Here is a 19,655-nt window from a genome sequence, read left to right as displayed (position 1 = left end):
TATATTTATTTCTTTAACATAAAGCTCACTCTTATGTTTACCCTTTTTTTTTTTATAACACTTACAAAGACTCTTCAAATTACCCCTGATGTAAACTCTTCACTGTTTATGGACAGAGACTTTGTCATATTTATTTCTAAGTAAAATGTTTCTAATATGATGCATAATAAGTGCAGATATTTGAAAATTGCCAAGAATTCAAAGAAAAATGGTGAAGAGGTTGATTTCTTAAGTTTTCATTTTAATAGGAGGTCCATGATACACATACCTATAATATCAATCAAAATCCGAATATAATCTTTAGTTCCTGAAAACCTTATTTATTCAGCTTTCCTTGAAGAGAATGTATCTTAAACCATCATTCATTCTTTCTAATCCTCCCACTTAAAATTGTGAAGTTTACCATCGCATTTGATACATACCTAATTTTTTTATGCTGCATCTCTGACAAAAATCTCTGGCATACATTTTTTTTTTCTTTCTCCTGGCATACAGTTTAGAGAAATGCATACTGCCATTTAGTCACCATGATAATCACAATTTAGAACATTTCCGTTAGCCCCTAAATTCCCTTATGTGGTAAATCTGCAGTCATCCTCCCATTACCAAGCCCACAGCAAACCTCAATCTGCTTTTAGTTCTTAGAACTGTGATGATTACAGAGTGTTCATGAAAGGGATATATGTACTATATTTTGGAATATATATATAATTATATATACATACATACACATATGTATGTAACATGTACTTTTGAGCTTGCTTTTTCACTTAGAAAAATGCATTTGCAATTCTTTCAAGTGGTGTATGAATAACTTGCTACTTTTAATTGTTGAGTGGTATTCCATTATGTGGATGCATCACGGTTAGTTTATTCACTAGATTAAGTTTAAGAAGAAAGACATTTGGGTTGTTTCCTATTTGATGATTATGAATAAAACCACTATAAATATTTGTATGAATGGATACACTTGCTTTGTTTCCAATTTTAGGGAGAAAGCATTCTATTACTCATCATTAATTTTTATATTAGCTGTGTATTTCATCGTAGATGTTCTTTATAATGTTAAGGAAGTTCCCTTCTGTATTTTGCTGAGAGTTTTTATCATGAATAGAGGTTGAATTTTGTCAGATTTTTTTATATCTATCTTTTGAGATGCTCATATAGTTTTTTTTTTTTTTTAAAGATTTTATTTATTTGACAGCGAGAGAGGGAACACAAGCAGCGGGAGTGGGAGAGGGAGAAGCAGGCTTCCCGCGGAGCAGGGAGCCCGATGCGGGGCTCGATCCCAGAATCCTGGGATCATGACCCGAGCTGAAGGCAGATGCTTAATGACTGAGCCACCCAGGCGCCCCGCTCATATAGTTTTCTTTAGTCTGCTGATGTGATGTTTGATAGATTTTGAAATGTGGAATTAGCTTTACATTCTGAAAATAATCCCTTTTGTTCTTACTATATTATCTTTTCATATATTGCAGAGTTCTATTTGCAACTCTTTTGTTGATAATGTGTCCCACAAGGGACACTAATTTGTAGTTTTATTTTCTTATAATGTGTTTGTTTTATTTTTATATCAATATAATAGTGGATTCACAAAACAAATTTGTGTAGGACTGGTATTTCCTTAAATATTTGTTTGCTTGTTTGTTTGTTTTTTTAAGATTTTATTTATTTATCTGACAGAGAGCAATGCAGTGAGAGAGGGAGCACAAACAGGGAGAGTTGGAGAGCGAGAAGCATGCTTCCCACGGAGCAGGGAGCCCAACTGGGCTTGATCCCAGGACCCTGGGATCAGGACCTTAGCCAAAGGCAGACGCTTAACGACTGAGCCACCCAGGTGCCCCTTCGTTAAACATTTTGCACAATTCACAGATGAAGCCATCAGGGCCAGGATTTTTCTTTTCTAGAGTGTTACATCTATGAATTCAATTTCTTTAATAAATACTATTCAAACTTGCTTTCTCTCCCTCTCTCTTTCTCTATTTTTGGGTGAACACTTTGTCAAGGAATTGAACCATCCCATCTAAATTATATAATTTATTGGCATAAAATAGTTCATGATGTTTTCTTATTATCCTTTTATTATCTATGGTGTTTGCTGTGATATCCAATCTGTCATTTCTTAAACCAATATTTTGGGGTCAGTCTAGCTAGAGATTAACTATGTTGATCTTATTTTTGTTTTACTGGTATTTTCTATTATCTTCCATTCTTTATTTTTTCTTTCCTCTATGGATTTGGTTTTAATTTCCTTTCTTTTTTCTGGTTTTTCAAAATAGAAATTTAGGTAATTGAAATCATTCTTCTTTCTAAGGTAAATATTGAATACCATACATTTTACTGTAAGCACTGAATTGGCTACATCTCACACATTTTGATATGCTTCATTTTCATTCCATTTGAAATATTGTCTAATTTCCTTTGTAACTTCTTTAAATCCACTCATTATTTAATAGTATTTTAATATCAAATTATTTGGTGACTTTTATAGATATCTTTCTCTTACTGACTTCTAGTGTAGTTATTTACAGTAAATTTATTTACTAATTTTAAACTTGTAATAAACATTGTTATATCTAGGATATAGCCTTTGTTGATGAGTGTTCTGAGTGCACTTGAAAAGAAAGCATATGATTCTGTTGTTGGACAGAGTCTTCCATAAATGTCAACCGTGTCATTTTGGTGAATAATGTTCTTCAGATCCTTAATACCCTTACTACTTTTCTTTCTATGGCAGAGTACTACAATAAGAATGTTGAAGCCTCCAACTGAAATTGTTTGCCTATTTTTTCTCCCACTTATGTGTTTGCTCTATGTATTTGGAGGCTTCATTACTATTAGGTTCATAAACACTTATAACTTTTTCTCTGTGAGTTTACACTTTCATAATTATGTAATATCCTTCTTTATTCACGGTGATATCCCTTGATCTGAAATCTGCTATTCTAATATTAATATAGGTACTCAGCTTTCCTTTTATTAGTGTTTAGATTATATTTTAAAAATTCATTTTACTTTTTCACTTAAATCTCTCTTGATAATGAAAATGGGTTTCATGTAGACACATATAAGTGGGTATTGTCTGTCTTCAACTTTTTTTTTCTAATTACATTAGAAATTGTAATGTAATTACATTACATTACATTAATTACATTAATATAATTCTGACTTGGTGAGATATATTTTCATGTTTTCTATTATTTTATTATTTGTGTCTATTTATCTTCTCTGTTTTTAGTTCTCCTTGTTTCACTTCCCTGCCTTTTTAAAAATTATTTGAATATTTTAGTATTCCATTTTGTTTTATATATAGTACTTAGCTATATCTCCTTAGATTGAATTTTTCAGTACTTGTTCTTGGATTTCCAATACCCAGAGCTCATATTTTCCATCTACTTGTAGTTAATATTTTATCATACCAAGTAAAATTTTGAAGACTTGCAACCATTTGGATCCATTTACCCTCCACCCCACCTCAACCAACTTTTTATAGTTGCTACACATAATTACATCTACATACATCAAAAACCATGCAATTATTTATTTATGCATGTACATATATATGTACCAGTGAACATATTTTGCTTCAATAGTTATACATATAATATTTTAGGTGGAAAAAATTTTATATTTTCCTAAAGATTTACCATTTTTCTTGTTCAAGAACCAGGCTTCCCTCTATTATCATTTTCCTTAAACTATTAAGAACTTTATTTAGCACTTCTTTTAGCACAAGTCTGCTAGTAACAAAGCCTCTTAGTTTTCCCATACCTAGCAATGCCTTTTATTTAACTTTAATTGAGGAATATTTTTTTTTTGGACATAAAATTCACATTTACAGTACTTTTCTTATAACATTTTAAACATAATGTTCCAGTGTATTCTAGAGTCCATGGATTTTATGAAATATCCACAATGATTCAGATTCTTGTTCTTATGTATTTAATGCATTGCTTATTTTTTCTGGATACTTAAAAGATTTTTTAAATTTATATTTACTTTTTGTCAGTTTGATTATCATTTTTCTAGGCATAGTTTTCTTTGCATTTAATTATGCTTGAAGTTCACTGAGCTTCTTAAATGTATACATTTTTGTCATTCACTACATTTGGGATATCTTAGATGATTAAATTTTCGAATATTTTTTTTCTGCACTAATTCCTTTCTTCCTTCCTACTGAAACTTCAATTACATGAATATTAGACCTTTCTAAAATTGGTTCAAAAAATACCTGAAACTTTATTCCATGTTTTAAAAAATATTTTTGTTTTTTATACCAGATAATTTTAATTCGTCTATCTCCATGTTCCTTGACCCTTTCCTCTGTGACTTCAATTTTGCTATTGGGATCATAATTTTTTTCAAATATTGTTCTTTTTAGTGTATTTTGGTTTCTAATGAGAACTTCTATCTTTCTATTTTTTAAGTGTATTTTCCTTTACCATAAGAAGCCTAGTTCTAATATTTGCCTTAGCATTTTGTTTGATAAATGCTTCATATAAATGTTGGCATCTGTTGATTGTCTTTCATTGTGGTTTGGTTAAATTTTCCATGTTCTTCATTTGATGAGTAATTTTGAATTGCAATTTTGAATAATATGGTGCATAGTCTCTACTTTTTATTTTATTTTTATTATAACTTATATATAACTTTTATATAACATATTTATTTTTATTATAAATCTCTGGAAAAACTTTTTTTTTTTTTAAAGATTTTATTTATTTATTTGAGACAGAGAGAATGAGAGACAGAGAGCATGAGAGGGAGGAGGGTCAGAGGGAGAAGCAGACTCCCTGCCGAGCAGGGAGCCCGATGCGGCACTCGATCCCGGGACTCCAGGATCATGACCTGAGCCGAAGGCAGTCGCTTAACCAACTGAGCCACCCAGGCGCCCTGGAAAAACTTTTTTATTGCTGTTGTTATTGGTGGTATTTTACAAGCAGTCAACATGGTTAGTATTAGACCATAATACATGCATCATCTTTTATATATTTTGGTTTGAATCACAGTTCAATTTTCAAAGCCTTTACTATGATACTTTGAGTTTCTTGTGCATGTTCTTTCATGATTTAATCTGAGATGTGGTTAATGGCTTAAATTAAGCTTGTATCTCAAAATCTACGGTATGCTGATCTGTGTCTTCCCCGACACATGCACAGGTCAGGGGTGTGTCTTGGTCTTATGAGGATTCATACACATGATCATAAGATCCCTTTCCTCAGCATTCTCTTCTCTATCATAATTTCCCCACTCTCTTGTTTGCAGAGTTCAGTTTTTAAAGTTCTTCTCACTGACCATAAAGATGGGATTTCTATTAGAGACTTAGTCATCTTCCTCCCTGCTTTGCTGTGCAGCTCTTAGATTTAGGACTGTTCCCCATGCAAAGCCACAAGACAAAGTAGAAAAATACATACAAAAATAATGAAACTCATCCCTTCCTGGGCATCTTCCTTAAGCTTTTACTTTCTTTACCATTCTATTTGTTTATTTTTCAAAATCCTTAAGTGATTGCTTCCTTTTATTTGTTCAAAGTTGTTAAGCGGTTGCTTTCTGTAATTAGTTGTAATCAGTGGGAGAGATAGGCAGTAGTGAGTTTAGTTCACCATAATGAAGCATACCAGAGTTATTAATTTTTATGTAAATATATCTGTTGTTTTATTCATGCCTTTTGGGCTTCCTTTTGCTTAAAAAGTCCTTAAAACACCCATAATCCAGGTTACTACTTTTTTTTTAAAGTATGTTAAAGTAGTTACTAGATCAGATGAATATACATGAAATTTCATCTAGTTCAAAAAATGCTTGTGCATTATTTATACATTATTTTTCAGGAATGGGTTGTCTAGAAATGCATTTATATGGGTAACTGAATATATAACCATTTTGAATTATTTTAATGATATGAAAAACTATAGTGCTCAAGAAATACACTTTAATATTTTTGTCATAATATAAAGTATGTGTGTATATAAAATGGGTATTTCAGAGAATTTTAAAATAAATTACTTGTCCCAAAGTTTTCTTTATTTTTTCTATTTATAAGTGCAGATTCCATAGTGAGTCCCTGTTTTTTTATATGTATATTACATAATTCAATTAGATTCATAATACTAGGAAAGAGTTAATAATCCTCTTAAAATATTTTTGACATCTTTAGGTGTCATAACTCTATAAGTCCACATGGTAATTACATAATTACAAGCTGTCAGTATATGATTGCTGATACTTGTAATATTTTATAATTACATAATTTGGCATGATTACAATTATAAAAAGAGTACATGATAATTGACTAAAATTACTTTTTAGTTTTTCAGAAACACAAAACTGTGTTCTAAATTAAGACAAGGAACAAAATGTGTAATTCTACCTGCACAGGCAACAGAAGAGAATTCATATTGATAACACATTATTCCTCAAAATGTGGGAAAATTAGATTTTTGCCTTTGTATAATATTTGTCAGTTAGCATTATGTTATATTTACCTGAGCCTAAGTGTAGTGAAATGTGTAGACTATGATTATTCAACCTTTGCTTTTATGGAAGCAAGACTGTTAACTGCTTTGACTTTTTTCACTAATTTGATGTTATTTGTCATTTGAGAAACACAAGTGATCCAAAAAAAAAAAAAAAAAGATAACGGTAACATTACCATTCATATCTGCATATTTTTTTTCATTCTTCCCATGAAATTTTAGGTCTAATAATAAAATAAATGAGCTTTTCTATATAAATCCTACTCAACCTTGGCCTTCTATGTTTGATAAAGGGGTTGGTATGCTCTTTAAATAATACAAATTTATTTAAAAAGGTATGTTGTATGCAAAGGTGATTGCATGATTCTGGCATTCAGATTTATAAGGAACAGGCATAACTAAGATTATTGGCTTCTCTAAAATATTATTCACTTCTCTTTAAACAAACAAAACACTGTAGCATGTAAATTTCATAGAATGTTGTAAGTTTTTAAGTCAAATCATGATTTATCATGATTATTGTTTTTTTTTTCTTTTAACATTTATTGCAGCCAGTAGAACTAACCCTTTCCCCAAACCTCTCCCCATCATCACCTCTGTGGATGCCTTGAAAGAAGACATTTGTAGAGAACTTACTCTGTATCAGATACTGCATCTAGTACTCTGCATTTGTATTTCCGTGACAGTAACTTCTCATCACCTCCTGTGACACTTCCATTCTCTGACATATCACCTAAAGTACTAGTCAAGATTCTAGATGTATTTTTCATTGAAAAAAATTTATAAAGACATTTTATACAGTATTAATTGATATCTAATAAATTCTTTTTTAAAAAGATTTATTTATTTATTTATTTATTTATTTATTTATTTATGAGAGAGAGAGAGAGCATGAGCAGGGGAGTGGCAGACACAAGGAGAAGCAGACTCCCCCCTAAGCAGGGACCCTGATGCAGACTCCATCCCAGGACCCTGAGATCATGACCTGAGCCAAAGACAGACGCTTAACCAACTGAGCCACCCAGGCGCCCCCTAATAAATTCTTTTTAAATTAACATCACTATTTACTTATTTTTGTTGATTAAGACTAATTTTTTAAAATGTTATCACTGTCCAAGAATATATCTGCTATGGTCCAAATGTTTGTGTCATCCCCAAAATTCACATTGAAATCCTAATTACTGGGGTGCCTAGGTGGCTCAGGCAGTTAAGTGTCTGCCTGTGGCTCAGGTCATGATCTCAGGGTCCTGGGATCAAGTTCCTCATCAGGCTCCCTGCTCAGCGAGTAGTCTTCTTCTCCCTCTCCCTCCGCCCCTCCCCAGGGCTTGTGCGCACTGCTCTCTCTCAAATAAATGAATAAAATCTAAAAAAAAAAAAAAAAATCCTAATTACAAAGATGATGGTATGTGATTAGGTTATGAAGGTGGAGTTCTTATGAATAGGATTAGTGCTCTCATAAAGAAGACTGCACAGAACTCCCTTGCTCCTTTCTCTATGTGAGGATACAATGAAAAGTCTGCAACCAACCTGAAGAGAGCATTTACCCAATGATTCAGGTACCCTGACCTTAGACCTCCAATCTCCAGAATGTGGGAAATTTCCATTGATTATAAACTACACAGTCTATGGTTTTTCATTATAGCAGCCCAGATGGACTAAGATGATATTACTTTATTTTATTTAATTAAAAAATAGTTTAATATATACAAGATGACTACAATGAATGGAACTAGAGTGTCTTTGTTTTTAATAAATATTAGATACACACAACACTCAGATACCTGAATATAGCACAGTTTTTTTTCTATTTTAGAGATAGGTTTTTTTTTTTAATATGTCTGTGAAAGTCAGTCACAAAGAAGTGTTTTTGTTGTTTTGTTTGTAAGCTATAATAGGTCTGAGCCTAGATTCACTTCCTTATCTGAGCAATGGACTTAATTGCAGGATCTATAAGTAAGTGATCAATTTAGAGAGACTAGAAAATCGGTCAAAGAAAGTAGTCATGACCTTTTAATCATTTAAAATTACTCACCTATTCTTTTAAATATTCATTTTAGCCATGAACAGCACCTTTTGAATTCCCTACTCCTGAAGGCAAATTATCAAATGTGGTTGCTAGGAAAAAAATACATTTAAATTATGAATCGAAGACCAAATTTTCAGCTCATGAACACAAAACAACAACAAAAAAAGGACACTATAATGGGATATCTTAATGCTTTAAGTTGAAAGGTAGCTGAGAATAGGATTTAATATAAAATATATCTTTCTTTTTTAACTTTAATATTTGCAGTGTTATGAATGGTCTTTTGACCTTTAAATTGTTTTACATCATGGCTAATATAGTTATTTCTTAAGTTTTCAGTATTGACTTTAAAGGTATCAATTAAGTTGATGATTTATAATATTAACAAATGACAGATAATTAAATTTTGGAAATCATTTGTGTTTCCCTCAAAGTATTATCATTCAGTTGAAAACAGCAAAAGAAATCTTACTTTTAGTGAATTAGTTAAAAGATAGTATTATATTTGAGTATGTCAAGTTACTCCTATGACCTGAAAACATTATATTCTGGAATATTTTGGATAAAGGATTCATAAAATGTTCCAGGAACCCTGAAGGAATTTTGGAGAAGGGAAATGGTGAGTAAAGACTGAAGATACACCCATGTGGCTTGGATTTTCCAAAAAGATATTCTGATGTTTAAAAACGAAATTGAGACTTTTGTTTCAGAAACACAGAATAGATGTACTTTTTTCTATTTCTTTGCTAAGTACAATTAAAAACCCTGGACATACATATTAAACAAACATAAGAAGGCAGAAATTTAAGTGGAAAAAAAAGCAGACCTCTTAAGAATACCAGGAACTAAGAGTAACAAGGTGGTAAGTTTCGTGTGTGTGTGTGTGTGTTTCTTCTTCTTCATATATCCCAGATTTGGAGCTCAAGAAGCCAGCAATCTTAAAACACCTACAAGCATAAACAAAATAAACACCAACAAAAGGACTCTCTCTTTAGCAAAAGGACCAGGAAAGGGACAGCTTAGTGAGACCTTTAGAAAATAATTGCTTTAAATCAGGTAAACACCACAGAAAAACTGTGATCCCCCCTTCTCAACCACATCAACAAAAGTCAGGTGAGAAGCCTAGATATCCACTCTTATAAGACTGTGATGAAATGTCTGAATACCTCACAGGGGTAGTGTCAGTTAAGACCAAGTAGGAAGCCAGGACTTTCATCTCCATCAGTTGGCAACAAGGCCCCATCCGTGGTGTCTCTGGAGACCATGAAGGGAGCTTGATTTCCAGAGTCAGGACTTCCACGATTCCCTAGCAGTGATGAGGAAAACTGCATTACAATATCACTGGAGACTACATGGAGAACTGGAATTCCAATTTCTACCCAGCAGTAATCAGGAGCCTCATACCTAGGAATCATGTAGGTCAAGTGGGGAACCAAAACTCCTATCTCCTATGTCTATATTGCAGTGATGAAGTGGCATTCCCCTTCTCCTATTGCAGTGATATCAGTAAAAGTCAATTTAAAACATCAAACAATAGATGACAGAGATGTTAGAATTATCCAACAGACATTTTAAAATGGTTATGATAAAAATGCTTCAACAAATAATTATAAACACATTAGAAACAAACAAAAAATTTGGCAATGCATCAGAAAGTCTCAGAAAGGAAAGAGAAGATACAGAGTAGAATCAAATGGAAATTTTGGAACTGAAAAATATGAGAGAAATAAAAAGTTTGGTGAATAGATTCAATAGCAGGATACAGGCAACAGAGGAAGAATAAGTAAACTGGCAGATAAAAAAAAAATTGACATTACTCAATCTGAATGACAAAGAGAAAACAGACTAAAAACAAAATGAGATTATAACAAATGATATAATATTTGCTTCACTGAAATCACAGAAGGCGGGGAAAAAGAGGGTAGAGTTGAAAAAGTATTCAAAGAAATAATGAATGAAATTTCCCATATTTATCAAGAGACAAATCTAGTATTACTCTCCTGGGTAATATGTGGGGGATAAAATGTAATATTGTGAGAGTAATTCAAGAAATGATTGAATCTCAAACCCATAATCCATATCAAGGCATCACATAGGTGACTACTGGGAAATTAAATACAAATAAAAGTACTGAAAGAAACCAGTGAAAAACAACATATACAAAGGAGAAAAACAATTTGAATGACAGTTACTTCTTGTAAAAAACCATGGATACTAGAAGAAAGTGGCAGAATATTTTCCAAGTGCTTAATGAAAAGAAATGTCAGTTCAGAAACCTATAGCTAATAAAAATTATCCCTCTGGAATGAAGGGGAAAACCAGATATTTTCAGAAAGAGAAAATAAAGAGAATTTGTCACCAGTTGAACTCCCCCAAAAGAAAAGAAATAATAAAGAAAGGAATCTTAGAATGTCAGGAAGGAAGAAAGAATATGGTAAGAAAACCATATGCAGGCAAACCTCTTGAGGTTTATAAATTATATTTAATGGCTGAAACAAAACTATAGCATTGTCTAAAATAGTTCTAAATGTATGTAGGGGAAATATTTGACAATTGTATTTTAAACTGTCAAAGATAAATGTATGCAAAAGGCAGGACCATTTTTATACCTAACTTGAATTTAAAAAATATTAACAGTTCACTGTGATAAATACTGCATATATAATACCTAGAACAACTGATAACAAAGCTACACAAAGAAATGCATTAAAAATGTTATAGATAAAAAAAAGATAAAAAAAATGTTATAGATAAATGAAAATAAAATTATAAGAAATGTTCAAGTAACCCACAGGAAAGTAGAAAAAAATAACAGAATAAAAAAAAAAAAAAACAGAGAGAACAAAAAATAAATTAGAATATTTTAGTCTTAATATATCAATGATTACATTAGATACAAATGGTAAAATATACTATTCAAAATGCAAAGTTTAGCAGAGTATATTAAAAATATGTTCCAACTCTGTGTTGTCTGTAAAAAAACTCACTTCAAATATAACAATATAAAAATATATATAATATAGACAGTTTGAAAGTAAAAGGATGAAAAAAGGTATATCAAGTAAACATTAAGTGAAAACAGAAGTATCTATATTAATATCATATGAAGCAGAATTCAGAGTAAAGAATATTACCAGAGAGATATATTACATATGGAAAAAATGATTTACTGGAAAATCTAAATAGACATTTTTCCAAAGACCTACAAATGTCCAGCAGGTACATGAAAAGGTACTCAAAATCACTAATCATCCGGGTGCAAATGCAAATCAAAGCCACAATGAGATATCATCTCACACTTGTTAGGATGGCTATTATCAAAAAGACAAGAGGGGCTCCTGGGTGGTTAAGCATCCAACTCTGTTTTGACTTGGGTCCTGATCTCAGGGTCTTGAGACCAAACACTGCATCAGCTCTGCACTGTCTGCTTAAGTTTCTCTCTCCTTCTTCCTCTGCTCCTTTCCCCACTCTCACTTTCTCTCTCTCTAAAATAAATAAATAAATCTTTTTTTAAAAGCTTTTATTCATTTGTTTGACAGAGAGAGAAAGAGCACAAGCAGGGGGAGAGCAGAGGGAGAGGGAGAAGCAGACTCCCCACTGAGCAGGGAGCCTAATGTAGGGCTTGATCCTAGGACCCTGGGATCATGACCTGAGCCGAAGGTAGACCCTTAACTAACTGAGTCACCCAGGTGCCCCAATAAATAAATCTTAAAAAAAAAAAAAAGGAAATAACAAGTGTTGGTGAGGGTGTGGAGGTAAGGGAACAATTGTACCCTGTTGGTGGAAATGTAAATCAGTATAGCATTATGAAAAACAATATGTAGTTTCCTTAAGAGATTAAAAATATAACTACCATATGATCCAGCAATCCCACAACTGGGTATATATCCAAAGGAAATAAATTCACTATGTCAACAGATATCTGCACTACTACATTCTTTGCAGCATTATTTACAATAGCCTAGATATGGGGGAAAAAAAAAACAAACACTAAATTTCCAACAACATTAAATGAATAAAGAAAATGTGGCATATATATAAAATGGAATATTATCAGCCATAATAAAGGAAGTTCCTGCCATTTGTGATAATACGGATGAGCTTGAAGGACATCATGTCAAATGAAATAAGTCCAACAAAGAAAGACAAATGCTATATGATCTCATTTGTATATAGAATAAATAAAGTTGAACTCATAGAAGTAGGCAGTAGAGTGGTGGTTACCAGGGCTGAAGGGTGGGGAAATGGAGAGATATTAGTCAAAGGATACAAACTTTCCTTTCTAATATGAATACATTCTGAGGATCTAGTGTACTACAGGATGACCATAGTTAATAATACTATATCGTATACTTGAAATTTATTTAAAAAAATAGATCTTAAATTTTCTCACCAATTCAGGGGTTTGGGGTAATAACTATGTGGTGATCAATGTGTTAGTGAGCTTGTTTGTGGTAATCATTTCACAATGTATACATATATCAACACCACATGTACATTTAAAATGTATGCAATTTTTGTCAATTAAACCTCAGTAAGGCTAGGGGAAATGAAAGAAAGCACAAACCTAATGTGAATGCCCTAAAATATTGAGCTACAAATTATGCAAAACAAAATAACTGATAGAACGAAGAAGAAAAATAGACAAATACACAACTATAGTTAAGAGATTTTGGCACTCTCCCTACCCCCTCTCCAAACAATTGATAGAACAACTTGACAGAAAATGTAGGAATACAGAAGAGCTCAATAACAACATGAACCAAAAGGTTCTAATCAACACTCAGGAAAATCTCCAAAGCCTTGGTAAATAAACAGCAAAGTTCTAAATAAAGTACAAGTGAAACAAACTGTCTGTGAAATACATACATAAACATACACACACACATCAATGGAAATAAAAGTATATCAAATTTGTGAGCCACAACTAAAGCAGAGAGGGTGGTTTAGAGTACTAAATGTGTGTATTAGAAAACATAAGTGTTGGGGTGCTTGGGTGGTTCAGTTGTTTAAGTATCTGCATTTGGCTCAGGTCATGATCCTGGGGTCCTGGGATGGAACCCCACATTGGGCTCCCTGCTCAGTGGAGAGCCTGCTTCTCCTTCTGCCTGCCCCCCCCCCCACTCTCTCTTGCTATCTCTCTCTCTCTCAAATAAAATATTTAAAAAAAGAAAACATGAAAACTGTGAAATTAATAATCCAAACTTTCACCTCAAGAATCTAGAAAAGAACCAATAAATCCAAAACAAGGAGACAAAGGAAATAATAAAGATAATAGCAGAAATCAGTGAAATTGTAAACAAGAAAACGATAGAGAATATCAAGTAAACAAAGAATTAGTAAATGGTAAGTGAAAGTTAAATGAAATTTGCAAACTTCTAGTTAGACTGACAAAGTAAAAGAGAGAATTGCCAATTATGAGGAATTACATAGGGCTTACCACTTCCTTGGACATGTTAAAAGAATAATTAGGGAATATCAAAAACAGCTCTGCATACACAAATTGATAACATTGATGAAATAGACAAATTACTAAAACAACAACAAAAAACAACCTACCACACCTAATATGAAATAGGCCATTTGAGTATCTTTATAACTATTAAGGATAATTCAGTTCATGATTTTAAAGTACCCAAAAGAGAAATTTGCAGACCCAGATGATTTTACTGGAGAATTTCACCAAATGTTAAAAAATTAACACGAATTTATACAATCTCTTCCAGGAAATAGGAGAGAAGAGATAACTTCTCAGTTCATTTTCTAAAGCTATTATTATATCAAAACCAGATAAAATCAGTTTTAATAAAATGAAAGAAAACCACTGATCAATACCCCTAAAGAATATAAACAAAAATTCCTAACAAAATATTAGCAGATAAAATTCAGTGATATATAAAAATTATTATACAATATGAGAAAATGGGGTTTATTCCAGAAATGCAAGAAAAATGGCTCAATATTCAAAAATCAATCAGTATGTGCCACATCTACCATATTAACAGGCTAAAGAAGAAAAATCACATGATCTGAACAATTGATGTAGAAAAAGAATTTGACAAAATTCATTATCTATTTATATAAAATGTCTCAGAAAAACAGTATTAGAGGAGACTTTAAAAATATACAACTAACATAATACCTAATTATTAAACACTGAATGCTGTCCCCCTAATATCAAGAACAAAACAAAATTGTTCTTTCACCCTTTTTATTTAATACAGTCCTAGAAGTTACAGCAATGTAATATAGCAGGAAAGAGAAATTTAAAAAATATATAGAGAGATCTGAAAAAAAGAAATAAAACTGTCTTTGTTTGCAGATAGCAGGATGCTTGTGTAGAAAACCTCAAAGAGGGATGCCTGGGTGGCTCAGTTGGTTAAGTATCTGCCTTTGGCTCAGGTCATGAGGCATCCTGGGATTATGTCCCACATCAGGCTCCTTGCTCAGAGGGGAGCCTGCTTCTCCCTCTGCTTGCCACTCCCCTGCTTGTGTGCTCAATCTCTCTGACAAAGAAATAAATAAAATCTTAAAAAAAAAAAACCATCAAAGAATATGTGAAAACAAATAAAAGCAACAAACAAAAAACTCTTAGAACTATAAATGATTTTAGCAACTTCAAATGATGCGATAACGTGGATGGATCTAAAGAGTATATGCTAAGTGGAGTAAGTGAGAGAAAGTCAGAGAAAGACAAATACCATATGATTTCATTCATATGTGGAATTTAAGAAAACAAATGAACAAAGGGAAAAAAAAAGAAACAAACCAAAAAATAGACTCTTAACTATAGAGAACAAACAGATGGTTATCAGAGGGGAGGTGCGTGAGGAAGATGGGTAAAATAGGTGACAGGGATTAAGAGTACACTTATCTTGATGAGCATTGAGTAATGTATGCAATTGTTGAATCACATATTGTACACCTGAAACGAATCCACTGTAGGTTAACTACACTGAAATTAAAAAAAAAAAAACACTAATGATGCAAAATAAATACGCAAAAGACAATTTCCATATATCACTAATAAACGTGGATGCAAAAATTAAAAATTCAGTGCCATTCACAATCTAAAAAAATGAAACACTTCAATAAAAATTTAATAAAGCATGTACAAGACATTTTTTGAAAACTACGTAACACTGATGAAAGAACTGAAATAACATCTAAATAAATGGAGAGATACACTGTGCTCATAGATTGGAAGACTATTTTGAAAATTTAAAGATACAGTTCTTCACAAATTGATATACAGGATTGAATGCAATATCTATCAAAATCTCAGCAAGACTATTTGTAAATACAGATAAGATTATTCTAAAATTTTTATAGAAAGTCAATGGAACTTGAATTGCTAAAACAGTTTTGAAAAAAAAAATCCTATAAAGTAGAAGGAAACAGTTTACCCAATTTCAAGGCTTATTATAAAGCTATCATAATTAATACTGTGTGGTATTGATGAAGATATGGATGCACAGGTCAGTGGAACAGAATAAAGGAATCAGAAATAGACTCATGCAAACATGCCCCACTAATTTTTTGCAAAGATGCAAATCCTATTCAACAGAGTAAAGGTAGCCTTTTCAACAAATGATGCTGAAACAATTACCCATCCATAAGCAAGTAAACAAAAAATCTTTGATGTACGTTTCAGATTTTTAACCTAAATATCTCACATCTCATCTATAGTTAGTCAATTAGACACTAAAAGCATGATCCAACAAAGAAAAAATTGATAATTGAGCTTCATCAAAATTTAAAACTTTTGTTCTGTGAAAGACTGTTAAGCATATAAAAAGACAAGATAATGTACACACTGGAAGAAAATATTTATAAACCATATATCCAACAAATGACCGGTTTATATAATATATAAAGGGCTCTCAGAACTAAAGAATAGGGACGCCTGGGTGGCTCAGTCATTAAGCGTCTGCCTTAGGCTCAGGTCATGATCCCAGGGTCCTGGGATCGAGCCCCACATCGGGCTCCTTGCTCCGCGGGAAGCCTGCTTCTCCCTCTCCCACTCCCCCTGCTTATGTTCCCTCTCTCACTGTGTCTCTCTCTGTCAAATAAATAAAATCTTAAAAAAAAAAAAAAAAAAAAAGAACTAAAGAATAAAAAAAAATCAACTAGAAAATGGGAAATTACATAAACAGACAATTAAGTGAAAAGAAGATACAGATGGAAATAAGCACATAAAAATATGTTAAATATCACTATCCATCAGCAAAATGCAAATTCAAACCACAGTAAAGGTATCAGTACACACCTATAAGAACGGATGGCTAAAATAAAAATATAGTGACAAAACCAAATATTGACAAAGATGTGGATGAACAGGATCCCTTATATATTACTGATTGGAATTTAAAATGTTACAGTCTCTCTGGAAAACTATTTGACAGGTTTTTTTAAAAAAATAAAATTACACATGCATTTACCATACAAACCTACAAATGTACTCCTGTGCATTTATCCCAGAAAAATGAAGACTTGTGTTCACATAAAAACATTCGTGAATGTTTATAGCAACTTTACTCATAATAGCCACAAACTGGAAATGATCTAGATGTTCTTCAATGGGTGAATGGTCAAACAAACTGGTGTATCCATACTATGGAATAATACGCAGCAATAAAATGGAAGGAACGATTGATATTCACAACTTGTACTGATTTCAAGGGAATTATATTGAGTGAAAAAAGTCAATCCCAAAAGGTAACATGTTTTACAACTTCATTTATATAACAATATTGAAAGGGCAAAATTATAGAAATGGAGATCAGATTAGTGCTTGCCAGGGCTTACTGAAGAGGCAGGAGCAGAAGGAAAGAGCGTGTGGTTGTAAAAATGCAGTATGAAGAATTCTTGTGAGAGAAATGTTATGTATCATCACTGTTCATATCTTGCTTGTGATATCGCACTAAAGCTTGCAGGATGTTACCATTTGGGGAAACTGAGTAAAGGGTGTAAGTCATCTCTGTATTATTTCATATAAGTATGTGAATCTATATTTTATCAAAAAATAAGAAGTGTAATTTAAAAAAGGGATGTCAGGTAATGTGCTTCTAAACTTGATTTTTATCCTAGGCAAGATTATAGATTTACTTATTAAAAAGCTTGGCTATGATAATTTAGAAGGAAAATATGATACATATATATTATATATATTCTATTTCATAGGCTCATTCTCTCTCCCTCTCTCTCTCTATATATATATACATATATATATGTATACATATATATATATAGCAAGAGAGAAATAGAAGAACTTTAGGTGAAAAATTGGTCACTAGTGTTTTTAAGTTAAAATTATATTAAATATTTCTGAAATATTTATGTGCACATTCTGTTCTTGTGTGACTTTCTTGTTCAACACTTCCTTGTGAGACATATTTCTCATTCATGTTTACTTAATATAATGTAATATATATGATACTATATCAATAAATATTTAATTTTTGTACTTATATATTGCATTCTTGTTATAAATCTTATGCGTATCTCCTGGTCTGTAATTTTCTTTGGATACTCTGTTTCTGAAGTATTTCTATATTTGAAGGCTACATTCCTACCAGCATTCTTGCCAACATGTTTAAGTACTGAGAAATCTCTGATTCATATTAAATACTGTGTTTTTCTAACAACATTGATATGAGCACTTTATACTTCTCAGATCAACAATTTCTTCTTAGTAACATTCTGATTACTGTCAACTTCATTTTAAAAAAGTTTCTTGGGGCGCCTGGGTGGCTCAGTTGGTTGGGCGACTGCCTTAGGCTCAGGTTATGATCCTGGAGTCCCGGGATCGAGTCCCGCATCGGGCTCCCTGCTCGGCAGGGAGTCTGCTTCTCCCTCTGACCTCCCCCTTCTCATGTACTTGCTCTCTCTCATTCTCTCTCTCTCTCAAATAAAAATAAATAAATAAATCTTTAAAAAAAAATAAAATAAAAAAGTTTCTTCTTTTTCTTTTCATGAGTTATGGCCATACCCTATTCTTGATGTGTTAAAGGTTCTGTCTGACATTTGAGTGTGTAAATGACTCAGGCTATTATATCTTTAATATTAATTCAATCTTGTATTATTAAATATTTACATATTTTAAATTGTATTGTATAAATAATACATGTCTATATGGAAATACAAATTCAAATAATACTTGAGTATTTTTTAGGTTTTTATTTAAATTCTAGTTAGTTCACATACAGTGAAATAGTTTCAGGTGTACAATATAGTGATTCAACACTCCCATACAACACCCGGTGCTCATCACAAGTGCCCTCCTTCATCCCCATCACCGATTTAACCCATCCTCTACCCCCACTGACCTCTTAAGTATTTGAAATATAAGGTAAAATTCACCTTCCTTTCCTTATTTCTTAGCTCCACAAGGAACTGAAGAAAAAGAAAAGGAAAGCGAAAGAACTAGCCTTACTCAATGCCAACATTTCTTTTATATATTTATTTTTTATTTGAGAGAAAAAGAATGAGAGAGGGAGAGAGAGAGATAGAGCATGAGAGGGGAGAGGGTCAGAGGGAGAAGCAGACTCCCCGCTGAGCAGGGAGCCCGATGTGGGACTCGATCCTGGGACTCTAGGATCATGACTTGAGCTGAAGGCAATCGCTTAACCAACTGAGCCACTCAGGCCCCCCAACATTTCTTTTAAAGTTGCAGTAGTTAAGAGGGTATGCCACTTAGGTAAAGACAGACCAGTCAACCAACAGAATAAAATTGAAGGGAGGATCTCAAAAGTTGTGATCCCGAGATCTGTTTATAATCTTAGAAAATTATTGAGGAGGTTAAAGAGCTTTTTGTTTATTTCTATATTTACTGCATTCAAAATTTAAAAAATTAAAAATTTATTCATTTAAAGATGACAGTATTAAATCTATATTATTATAGACAACATTCTTATGAAAAACAACTGTTTTCCAAACAAAATAATTTAAAAATTATAAAACTGTTTAATGATATTTCATTTTATTCATAAATCTAGTTTAATATAGGGTGGCTTATTCCTCGTATCTGCTTCTGCATTCAATCAGTTGCTATGTACTGTTTTGTTGGCATATATGAAGAAAATATGGACCCACAAAGATACATAATTTGAAAAAGAAAGAATATTTTAAGTTTTTTCAATTAATTGTGAAAAATC

This window comes from Leptonychotes weddellii, chromosome 8 (genome assembly GCF_054177405.1).
Source record: "Leptonychotes weddellii isolate Sample4059 chromosome 8, ASM5417740v2, whole genome shotgun sequence".
Classification (NCBI taxonomy): Eukaryota; Metazoa; Chordata; class Mammalia; order Carnivora; family Phocidae; genus Leptonychotes; species Leptonychotes weddellii.
The sequence above is the reverse complement of the archived record's forward strand: the minus strand, read 5'-3'. Positions refer to the sequence as shown.